This window comes from Monodon monoceros, unplaced genomic scaffold, assembly GCF_005190385.1.
Source record: "Monodon monoceros isolate NGI ecotype Baffin Bay Population unplaced genomic scaffold, NGI_Narwhal_1 Super_Scaffold_7, whole genome shotgun sequence".
Lineage (NCBI taxonomy): Eukaryota > Metazoa > Chordata > Mammalia > Artiodactyla > Monodontidae > Monodon > Monodon monoceros.
In genome coordinates this window covers 8,658,259-8,669,659 of record NW_021703784.1, presented here as the reverse complement: position 1 = coordinate 8,669,659, position 11,401 = coordinate 8,658,259, and the positions used below count along the sequence as shown (strand labels likewise).

At 40.2% G+C, this 11,401-nt stretch overlaps 1 pseudogene; it reads left to right on the top strand.

The window, feature by feature from the left end:
* Nucleotides 1-832: 832 nt before the first annotated feature.
* On the top strand, nt 833-1,477 carry LOC114887438 (annotated as a pseudogene).
* Nucleotides 1,478-11,401: the final 9,924 nt, after the last annotated feature.

The window sequence follows — 11,401 nt, the reverse complement described above, 5'->3', positions numbered from 1 at the left end:
TTCCAGGCAAATAGTAGACACTCAATAAACATTTGTTGACTGTTGATTTTCTTGGACTGTGATTTCTTAGTGGTTAGCGATTGACTCTTCTATACATATTTAGGTAATACCCAGCAAAGTACTATGTGAATACCAAATATTCAAATGATGTTTTATGAATACTGTCATGGCACATTTATTACATATCCATTATATTAATGTTATTTAAACGGGACTAAAGTTATTTTTCTTGACAAAGTGTTTAACTTCATTAACAATCGAAGAAATACAAATTAAAAGAACGAAATATTGTTTTTAACCTTTCAATTTGCAAACAGCTTTAAATGATAGCATAAGCATGAGTTATTTTTGTATTCAGAAGAAAAAAGAAAGCTATTTCCATTTCTAAAGCATTTTATAATACCTACTTAAGAGATTGGGGAAATAGATGCTTTCTCTGTACTGCTAATCAGAATGTAAACTGGGAGAAATTTTCTGTAGAACAATTTTAATAAATAACAAAATCTTCAAAAAACATAAGAACCCCTTGATCTAGCTATTCCACTTCTAGAAATGTATACTGAGAAAATAAGATTGCACACAAAGATTCAGTTACAAGATGGTTCACCTCTACACTGTGTGCAATACCAACAATTAGAATGGATCTATAAACCCAGCAGTAAGATACCGGTTAAATGAACACTGCTATATTCATTCCATGAAATATTATTCTGACAAGAAAAATGATGTAGTAAATGAATTAACTTAGAGAGATGTTTACACTATTTTTTGTTAATCAAGAATAATAGACTGCTCTTTTTGTGGCACCTTGGAGGCAGTCGGCTGCTTCAGGATGAAGCTGAACATCTCTTTCCCGGCCACTGACTGCCGGAAGCTCATTGAAGTGGACGATGAACGAAAACTTCATACCTTTTATGAGAAGCATATGGCCACGGAAGTTGCTGCTGACGCTCTGGGTGAAGAATGGAAGGGTTATGTGGTCCGAATCAGTGGGGGGAACGACAAACAAGCTTCCCCTATGAAGCAGGGTGTCTTGACCAATGGCCGAGTCTGCCTGCCACTGAATAAGGGGCATTCCTGTTACAGACCGAGGAGGACTGGAGAAAGAAAGCACAAATCTGTACGGGGTTGCATTGTGGATGTCAATCTGAGTGTTCTCAATTTGGTCATCGTAAAAAAAGGGGAGAAGGATATTCTTGGACTCACTGATACTACTGTGCCTCGTCGCCTGGGGCCCAAAAGAACTTGGAGAATCTGCAAACTTTTCAATCTCTCTAAAGAGCATGATGTCCATCCGTACGTTTTGAGAAAGCCCCTAAACAAAGAAGGTAAGAAACCTAGGACCAAAGCACCTAAAATTCAGCGTCTTGTTACTCCACGTGTTCTGCAACATAAACATAGGTGTATTGCTCTGAAAAATCAGCGTACTAAGAAGAATAAGGAAGAGGCTACAGAATATGCTAAACTTTTGGCCTAAAGAATGAAGGAGGCCAAAGAAAAACGCCAGGAACAGATTGTCATGAGACAGAGGCTGTCCGCCCTGAGAGCTTCTACTTCTAAGTCTGAGTCCAGTCAAAAATGAGATGCTCTGGGCTTCCCTGGTGGCGCAGTGGTTGAGAGTCCGCCTGCCGATGCAGGGGACACGGGTTCATGCCCCGGTCCGAGAAGATCCCACATGCCGCGGAGCGGCTGGGCCCGTAAGCCATGGCCGCTGAGCCTGCGCGTCCGGAGCCTGTGCTCCGCAACGGGAGGGGCCCCAACAGTGAGAGGCCCGCGTACCGAAAAAACAAACAAACAAAAAAAGACAAATGATCTGAATGGACACTTCACTACAGAAGATATATGGATGGAAATATGTATATTAAAATATGCTTAATGTCATATGTTATTGAGGAATTGCAAATTGAAACAACAATGACATACCACCACACAACTATTAAAATGGCTAAAATCTAAAACACTGACAAGGTCAAATGCTGACAAGGCTGTGGGGCAACAGGAACTCTGACTCATTGCTGGTGGGAATGCAAACTGGTTCAACCACTTACAAAGCTAAACATAGTCTTACCACACAATCCAGCAATAGTGCTTATGTCCACACAAAAACCTGCAAATGAACGTTTATAATAGCTTTATTCATAATTGTCAAAAACAGGAAGCACCCAGAAAGTCCTTTGACAGGTTAATGGAAAAACAAACTGTGGTACATCCATGCAATGGAATACTATTCAACGAATAAAGGAAATGAATTATCAAGCCATGAAAAGGCATGGAGGAATGCATATTGCTAAGTGAGAGAAGCCAACCAGAAAGGCTACATCCTGTGTGATTCCAATTATATGATAGTTTGGAAAAGGAAAAACTATGGAAGCAGTAAAAAAAAAATCAGTGGCAGCCAGAGGTTGGGCGGGAAGGGAAGGAGGAAGAATACGTGGAGCAGGGGGGATTTTTAGGGCAGTGAAACGATTTTGTATGATACTGACATACACACATGCATACATGACATTATACATTTGTCAATACCCATACAACTCTACAGCACAAAGAACCAATTCTAATGTAAACTACGGAGTTTAGTGAAATAATATATCAGTAGTATTAGTTCCAAGTCATCATTATCTCTTGCCTAGATTATTTAGAGAACTGCTTAAGTGGTCTTCCTGCTTCCATCCAGTTACCTCTCTGACCTCATCTCCTATTGCTGCTCCCAGCTCCGGTCACACCAGCCTTCTTCCTGTTTCTTGAATATACGAAGCATGTGGATGAACTTCTATTTTTGTTTGAATGTTTTTTTGAATTTTATTTTATTCATTTTTTTATACAGCAGGTTCTTATTAGTTATCTATTTTATACATATTAGTGTATATATGTCAATCCCAATCTCCCAGTTCATCCCCCCGCCTTTCCCCCCTTGGTGTCCATATGTTTGTTCTCTACATCTATGTCACTGTTTCTGCCTTGCAAACCAGTTCATCTGTACCATTTTTCTAGATTCCACATATATGCATTAATATACGATATTTGTTTTTCTCTTTCTGACTTACTTCACTCTGTATGACAGTCTCTAGATCCATCCACATCTCTAAAAATTACCCAATTTTGTTCCTCTTTATGGCTGAGTAATATTCCACTGTATATATGTACCACATCTTCTTTATCCATTTGTCTGTCGATGGGCATTTAGGTTGCTTCCATGGCCTGGCTATTTTAAACAGTGCTGCAATGAACATTGGGGTGCATGTGTCTTTTTGAATTATGGTTTTCTCTGGGTATAAGCCCACTAGTGGGATTGCTGGGTCATATGGTAATTCTATTTTTAGGTCTTTAAGGAACTTCCATACTGTTCTCCATAGTGGCTGTATCAATTTACATTCTCACCAACAGTGCAAGAGGGTTCCCTTTTCTCCACACCCTCTCCAGCATTTGTTGTTTGTAGATTTTCTGATGATGCCCATTCTAACTGGTGTGAGGTGATACGTCATTGTAGTTTTGATTTGCATTTCTCTAATAATTAGTGATGTTGAGCAGCTTTTCATGTGCTTCTTGGCCATCTGTATGTCTTCTTTGGAGAAATGTCTATTTAGGTCTTCTGCCCATTTTTGGATTGCGTTGTTTGCTTTTTTAATATTGAGCTGCATAAGCTGTTTATATATTTTGGAGATCAATCCTTTGTCCATTGATTCATTTGCAAATATTTTTTCCCATTCTGAGGGTTGTCTTTTCATCTTGTTTGTAGTTTCTTTTGCTTTGCAAAAGGTTTTAAGTTTCATTAGGTCCCATTTGTTTATTTTTGTTTTTATTTCCATTACTCTAGGAGGTGGATCAAAAAAGATCTTGCTGTGATTTATGTCAAAGAGTGTTCTTCCTATGTTTTCCACCCAGAGTTTTACAGTGTCCAGTCTTATATTTAGGCCCCTAATCCATTTTGAGTTTATTTTTGTGTATGGTGTTAGGGAGTGTTCTAATTTCATTCTTTTACATGTAGCTGTCCAGTTTTCCCAGCACCACTTATTGAAGAGACTGTCTTTTCTCCATTGTATATCCTTGCCTCCTTTGTTGTAGATTAGTTGAGCATAGGTGTGTAGTTTTATCTCTGGGCTATCTATCCTGTTCCATTGATCTATATTTCTGTTTTTGTGCCAGTACCATATTGTCTTGATTACTGTAGCTTTGTAATATAGTCTGAAGTCAGGGAGTCTGATTCCTCCAGCTCCATTTTTTTCCCTCAAGACTGCTTTGGCTATTCGGAGTCTTTTGTGTCTCCATACAATTTTTAAGATTTTTTGTTCTAGTTCTGTAAAAAATGTCATTGGTAACTTGATAGTGATTGCATTGAATCTGTAGATTGCTTTGGGTAGTACACTCATTTTCACAATATTGATTCTTCCCATCCAAGAACATGGTATATCTCCCCATCTGTTGGTATATCTCTCCATCTGTTGGTATCATCTTTAATTTCTTTCATAGTGTCTTATAATTTTCTGCATACAGGTCTTTTGTCTCCTTAGGTAGGTTTATTCCTAGGTATTTTATTCTTTTTGTTGCAATGGTAAATGGGAGTGCTTCCTTAATTTCTCTTTCAGATTTTTCATCATTAGTGTATAGGAATGCAAGAGATTTCTGTGCATTAATTTTGTATCCTGCAACTTTACCAAATTCATTGATTAGCTCTAGTAATTTTCTGGTGACATCTTTAGGATTCTCTATGTATAGTATCATGTCATTCTCCGTGTATAGTAAAACAGTGATAGTTTTACTTCTTCTTTTCCAATTTGTATTCCTTTTATTTCTTTTTCTTCTCTGATTGCCGTGGCTAGGACTTCCAAAAGTATGTTGAATAATAGTGGCGAGAGTGGACATCCTTGTCTTGTTCCTGAACTTAAAGGAAATGCTTTCAGTTTTTCACCATTGAGAATGATGTTTGCGGTGGGTTTGTCATATATGGCCATTATTATGTAGAGGTAGGTTCCCTCTATGCCCATTTTCTGGAGAGTTTTTATCATAAATGGGTGTTGAATTTTGTCAAAAGCTTTTTCTGCATCTATTGGGATGATCATATGTTTCTGTTTTTGTTTTTGTTTTTTTGCAGTACGCGGGCCTCTCACTGCCACGGCCTCTCCCGATGCGGAGCACAGGCTCCGGACGCGCAGGCCCAGTGGCCATGGCTCAAGGGCCCAGCCACTCTGTGGCACGCGGGATCCCCCCGGACTGGGGCACGAACCCGCGTCCCCTGCATCGGCAGGCAGACTCCCAACCACTGCGCCACCAGGGAAGCCCTGTATTTTTTTAAAAATAAATTTATTTATTTATTTTTGGCTGCATTGGGTATTTGCTGCTGCTCGCAGGCTTTTCTCTTGTTGCTGCAAGTGGGGGGCTACTCTTCGTTTGTGGTACACAGGCTTCTCATTGTGGTGGCTTCTCTTGTTGCAGAGCATGGGCTCTAGGCACACAGGCTTCAGTAGTTGTGGCACACGGGCTCAGTAGTTGTGGGGCACGGGCTTAGTTGCTCTGAGGCATGTGGGATCTTCCCGGACCAGGGTTCAAACCCTTGTCTCCTGCATTGGCAGGCGGATTCTTAACCACTGCACCACCAGGGAAGCCCGATCATACGGTTTTTATTCTTCAATTTGTTAATATGGTGTATCATATTAATTGAGTTGCGTAAATTGAAGAATCCTTGCATCCCTGGGATAAATCCCACTTGATCATTGTGTATCATCCTTTTAATGCGTTGCTGGATTCTGTTTGAGGATTTTTGCATCTATATTCATCAGTGATATTGGTCTGTAATTTTCTTTTTTTGTTGTATCTTTGTCTGGATTGGTATCAGGGTGATGGTGGCCTCATAGATTTAGTTTGGGTGTGTTCGTTCCTCTGCAATTTTTTGGAAGAGTTTGAGAAAGATGGGTGTTAGCTCTTCTCTAAATGTTTGATAGAATTCACCTGTGAAGCCATCTGGTCCTGGACTTTTGTTTGTTGGAAGATTTTAAATTACAGTTTCAATTTCATTACTTGTGTTTGGTCTGTTCATATTTTCTGTTTCTTCCTGGTTCAGTCTTGGAAGTTTATACCAATTTGTCTATTTCTTTCAGGTTGTCCTTTTTTTTTTTTTTTTTTCTTTTTTTGCGGTACGCTGGCCTCTCGCTGCTGTGGCCTCTCCCGTTGCAGAGCACAGGCTCCGGACGCGCAGGCTCAGCGGCCATAGCTCACGGTCCTAGCCACTCCGCGGCATGTGGGGTCTTCCCGGACCGGGGCATGAACCCGTGTCCCCTGCATTGGCAGGTGGACTCTCAAGCACTGCGCCACCAGGGAAGCCCACGTTGTCCATTTTGTTGGCATACAGTTGCTTATGGTAGTCTCTTAGGATGCTTTGTATTTCTGTGGTGTCCATTGTAACTTCTCCTTTTTCATTTCTAATTTTATTGATCTGAGTCCTCTCCCTCTTTTTCTTGATGAGTCCGGCTAAAGTTTTATCAATTTTGTTTATTCTCAAAGAACCAGCTTTTAATTTTATTGATCTTTGTTATCATTTTCTTTGTATCTATTTCATTTATTTCTGCTCTGATCTTTATGATTTCTTTCCTTCTACTAACTTTGGGTTTTGTTTGTTCTCTTTTCTCTAGTTCCTTTAGGTTTAAGGTTAGATTGTTTATTTGAGATTTTTCTTGTTTCTTGAGGTAGGCTTGTACTGCTATAAACTTCCCTCTTAGAACTGCTTTTGCTGCATCCCATAGGTTTGGATTGTCGTGTTTTCATTATAATTTGTCTCTAGGTATTTTTTGATTTCCTCTTTGATTTCTTCAGTGTTCTCTTGGTTATTTAGTAATGTATTGTTTAGCCTCCATGTGTTTGTGTTTTTTACGTTTTTTTCCCTGTAATTGATTTCTAATCTCATAGCATTGTGGTCAGAAAAGATGCTAGATATGATTTCAATTTTCTTAAATTTACTGAGGCTTGATTTGTGACACAAGAAGTGATCTATCCTGGAGAATGTTCCATGTGCACTTGAGAAGAAAGTGTAATCTGCTGGTTTGGGATGGAATGTTCTATAAATATCAATTAAATCTATCTGGTCTATTGTGTCATTTAAAGCTTCTGTTTCCTTTTTTATTTTCATTTTGGATGATCTGTCCATTGGTGTAAGTGAGGTGTTAAAGTCCCCCACTATTATTACGTTACTGTTGATTTCCTCTTTTATAGCTGTTAGCAGTTGCCCTATGTATTGAGGTGCTCCTATGTTGGGTGCATATATATTTATAATTGTTATATCTTCTTCTTGGATTGATCCCTTGATCATTATGTAGTGTCTTTCCTTGTCTATTGTAACATTCTTTATGTTAAAGCCTATTTTATCTGATATGAATATTGCTACTCCAACTCTCTCTTGATTTCCATTTGCATGGAATATCTTTTTCCATCCCCTCACTTTCAGTCTGTATGTGTCGCTAGGTCTGAAGTTGGTCTCTTGTAGACAGCATATATATATGGGTCTTGTTTTTGTATCCATTCAGCGAGCCTGTGTCTTTTGGTTGGAGAATTTAATCCATTCATGTTAAAAGTAATTATCAATATGTATGTTCCTATTACCATTTTCTTAATTTTATGGGTTTATTTTGTAGGCCCTTTTCTTCTCTTGTGCTTCCCACTTAGAGAAGTTCCTTTAGCATTTGTCGTAGAGCTGGTTTGGTGGTGCTGAGTTCTCTTAGCTTTTGCTTGTCTGTAAAGCTTTTGATTTCTACATCAAATCTGAATGAAATCCTTCCCAGGTAGAGTAATCTTGGTTGTAGGTTCTTCCCTTTCATCACTTTAAATATATCATGCCACTCCCTTCTGGCTTGTAGAGTTTCTGCTGAGAAATCAGCTGTTAACCTTATGGGAGTTCCCTTGTATGTTATTTGTCGTTTTCCCCTTGTTGCTTGCAATAATTTTTCTTTGTCTTTAATTTTTGTCAGTTTGATTACTATGTCTCTTGGCGTGTTTCTCCTTGGGTTTATCCTGCCTGGGTCTCTCTGTACTTCCTGGACTTGGGTGGCTATTTCCTTTCCCATGTTAGGGAAGTTTTCGACTATAATCTCTTCAAATATTTTCTCAGGTCCTTTCTCTCTCTCTCTCTCCTCCTTCTGGGACCCCTATAAATGTGAATGTTGCTGCATTTAATGTTGTCCCAGAGGTCTCTTAGGCTGTCTTCATTTCTTTTCATTCTTTTCTCTTTATTCTGTTCCACAGCAGTGAATTCCACCATTCTGTCTTCCAGGTCACTTATCCGTTCTTCTGCCTCAGTTACTCTGCTATTGATTCCTTCTAGTGTATTTTTCATTTCAGTTATTGTATTGTTCATGTCTATTTGTTTGTTCTTTAATTCTTCTAGGTCTTTGTTAAACAGTTCTTGCATCTTCTCAATCTTTGCCTCCATTCCTTTTCCGAGGTCCTGGATCATCTTCACTATCATTATTCTGAATTCTTTTTCTGGAAGGTTGCCTATCTCCACTTCATTTAGTTGTTTTTCTGGGGTTCTATCTTGTTCCTTCATCTGGTACAAAGTCCTCTGCCTTTTCATTTTGTCTGTCTTTCTGTGAATGTGGTTTCCCTTCCACAGGCTGCAGAATTGTAGTTCTTCTTGCTTCTGCTGTCTGCCCTCTGGTGGATGAGTCTATCTAAGAGGCTTGTGCAAGCTTCCTGATGGGAGGGACTGGTGTGGATGAGGTTCTTATGTTGGCAATATTCTGCATATTACCACACATTGAAGCCATGAGAGAAACTCATTCTTGAGGACACAAAAGTTTGCATTTGGAACCCTCTCAGTTCTACATTCTGCCATATGTATCTCTTCCTTTGACTGGTTCTAATTTGTATCCTTTTATTATAACGAAACTACTTCCTGAGTCCGTTGAGTCATTGTAGCAAAGGATGGAACCTGAAGGTGGTCATGGAAGCTTCCTAATTTGTAGCCAGCTGGTCTGAAGTAAGGGTGGCCCTAGGGATCCCTGAACTTGCAGTTGGTGTCTAGTCTCAGGCACACTTGGCAGTCTGGAGGTCTGTGCTCTTAACCTCGGTTGGCTCTGACAGTAGCATTAGAAGAATTTAGGCAACAATATCTAGTATCTCAGGTTGCGAGAAATAGTGGTGTCCTGCAGGCAATGATGGTTTAGAACTACTGAGTTTCCACAGCCTGCATTAGATCCTGGATGGTACCCAGTGGCTCTAGGTGAACATCATAACACCACATATTTGTACAACTTACCTTGGCAAATATCAAATCTGAGTTTCTAAACAGGTAATATCATCTTCCTTTTAGAAGCAAAGAAACTGAAGTGAAGGGGAGACACTTGTCCAAGGTCACTAGACTCAAACACAGGTGTTCTACTTCAACACAGAACTCTTTATAGTAGCACCCACAAACTACAGAAGTCAATTATAACACATAAGCAGGGGTATCTATATGATCAGTTCTGCCTAAGCCCTTGTTAGGAAATTAAAGGCAACTGGGTTCCTCCAGACTTAGGACTCAGGATCCTCTTCCACATATGCGACTTTCTTCTTTGGGGGCAGTGAAATTTGGGGGAAAATCTCTAGAAACCCAGGTCTTCGCCAGTTAGAGAACCACATATTCCCTTAGAGCTCATAATGGTCTCATACTATTGGCCTTTCCCAGGGGAGGAGAGAATTCGTTACCCTCAGAAAGACCAAAATTAGGTATGTAAGGAAACTTTCAGTTCAGAGACTTGAGAGAGCCTGTCCCAGAATTGTATCACACTACTAACATATGAAAGTTCTTGAGTGCATTGAAAGATGATAAGCCAAGCCTACAAACCAAATGGAAAATGGCAAACATACGAATAGTCCGTTTCAAGAAAAAAAATACAATTGGCTCTTAAGCAAATAAAATATTCCCAATCTCACTCATAATATGCAAAATACAAATTAAAACTACAAGAAGATGTCATATTTACCTGTCAGATTGGCAGAGAAAAAAATTTGGATAACACATTGTGCTGTGAGATCTGGGGAAACCTCATCTGGCACCCTCTTGTGTTGCTGGGGAGATTCAAAATTGGTATAACCTCTGTGAAGGGGGCTTGGCAACATTTTACAAATGCATATTTGCATTTGACTCAGCAAGTTCACTTTGAGGAATTTATTCTAAAAAACGTATCCACTGGTTAGTGTAAAGATGTCTGCTGTATATTGAAAAACACTGTCACAATATTTTACAATGCTTTCCATTAAGAGATGAATCTGTTTTCCCCACTCTTTGAATCTGGAATGGCCCTGGGGCTTGCTTGCAATAAAATGTAGCAGAAGGGTTCCAGAGCCTAACCTCTCATGCTCTTGGAATTCTGCCCTTGGACCAGTTGGTGGTTAGAAGCTGGAAAAACACCAAAGACGCTGTTAGCAAAGCCTGGAGGAATGGTGAACAAACAGTTGCTGGATGCTGAGAAAGCAGTAAGAAAATAGTTATTAGAGGCTGGAGAAAGGACAACACGTGTTATGTATGATGGAATAATTGCCAAAATGTTGCCTGTGGAAACTTGAAAGATAAGAAATGTACCTAATAAACTTTAAAATATCCGATAAAGAGATCTCCAGACAGAATGTTGAAAGTGCCATTTGGTTTCTTCTAACGGAGTATAATAACGCACAGGAAGAGAAGGGTGAGTGAAATAAGGCACCATGCAATTTACAAGCAGAATCTGGAGGAGATGCAGAAGCACAAGGATTTGCTGGTTTGGCTGATATAACTGTCTCTTATCCCCTGTTTTCCCAGCTCATTAATATTTCTCAGCATTGAAAGAGTCCAAGGCCAAAAATCAAATCAAGGGTGTGGCTGTGAGAACCTTTGTTAAGACTCCTGAATGATTTAAGGTAAATGCCTAAAGGACTCTCAGCAAGGGCTTCTGAGAATCTTAAGGATGCTTTCCCGCAGTAGCTCCAAATTATTGCCCCCAGAGACCTTGATTGTCTTGGTATATGTGACACGAAACACCACAAAGCTCCCCTATTTTGGGCTTCCCTGGTGGCGCAGTGGTTGAGAGTCCGTCTGCCGATGCAGGGACGCGGGTTCGTGCCCCGGTCCGGGAAGATCCCACATGCCGCGGAACGGGTGGGTCCGTGAGCCATGGCCGCTGAGCCTGCGCGTCCGGAGCCTTGCTCCGCAACGGGAGAGGCCACAACAGTGAGAGGTCCACGTATCGCAAAAAAAAAAAAAAAAAGTTCCCCTATTTTGATAGCATTGAGTTAATTGGATCACTTGAATACCAGCAGGGAGGATATACACCCTAAAATGATTGGGGGGGGTGCCTGGTAGCTATTAGGGTCCGGTTGTCTGGGGCATGCCCAAGAGGTCCACTCCAAGCTTGAGGACAAGTTCCTGTACCTTGCTCCACCTACCACATGGAGGTGT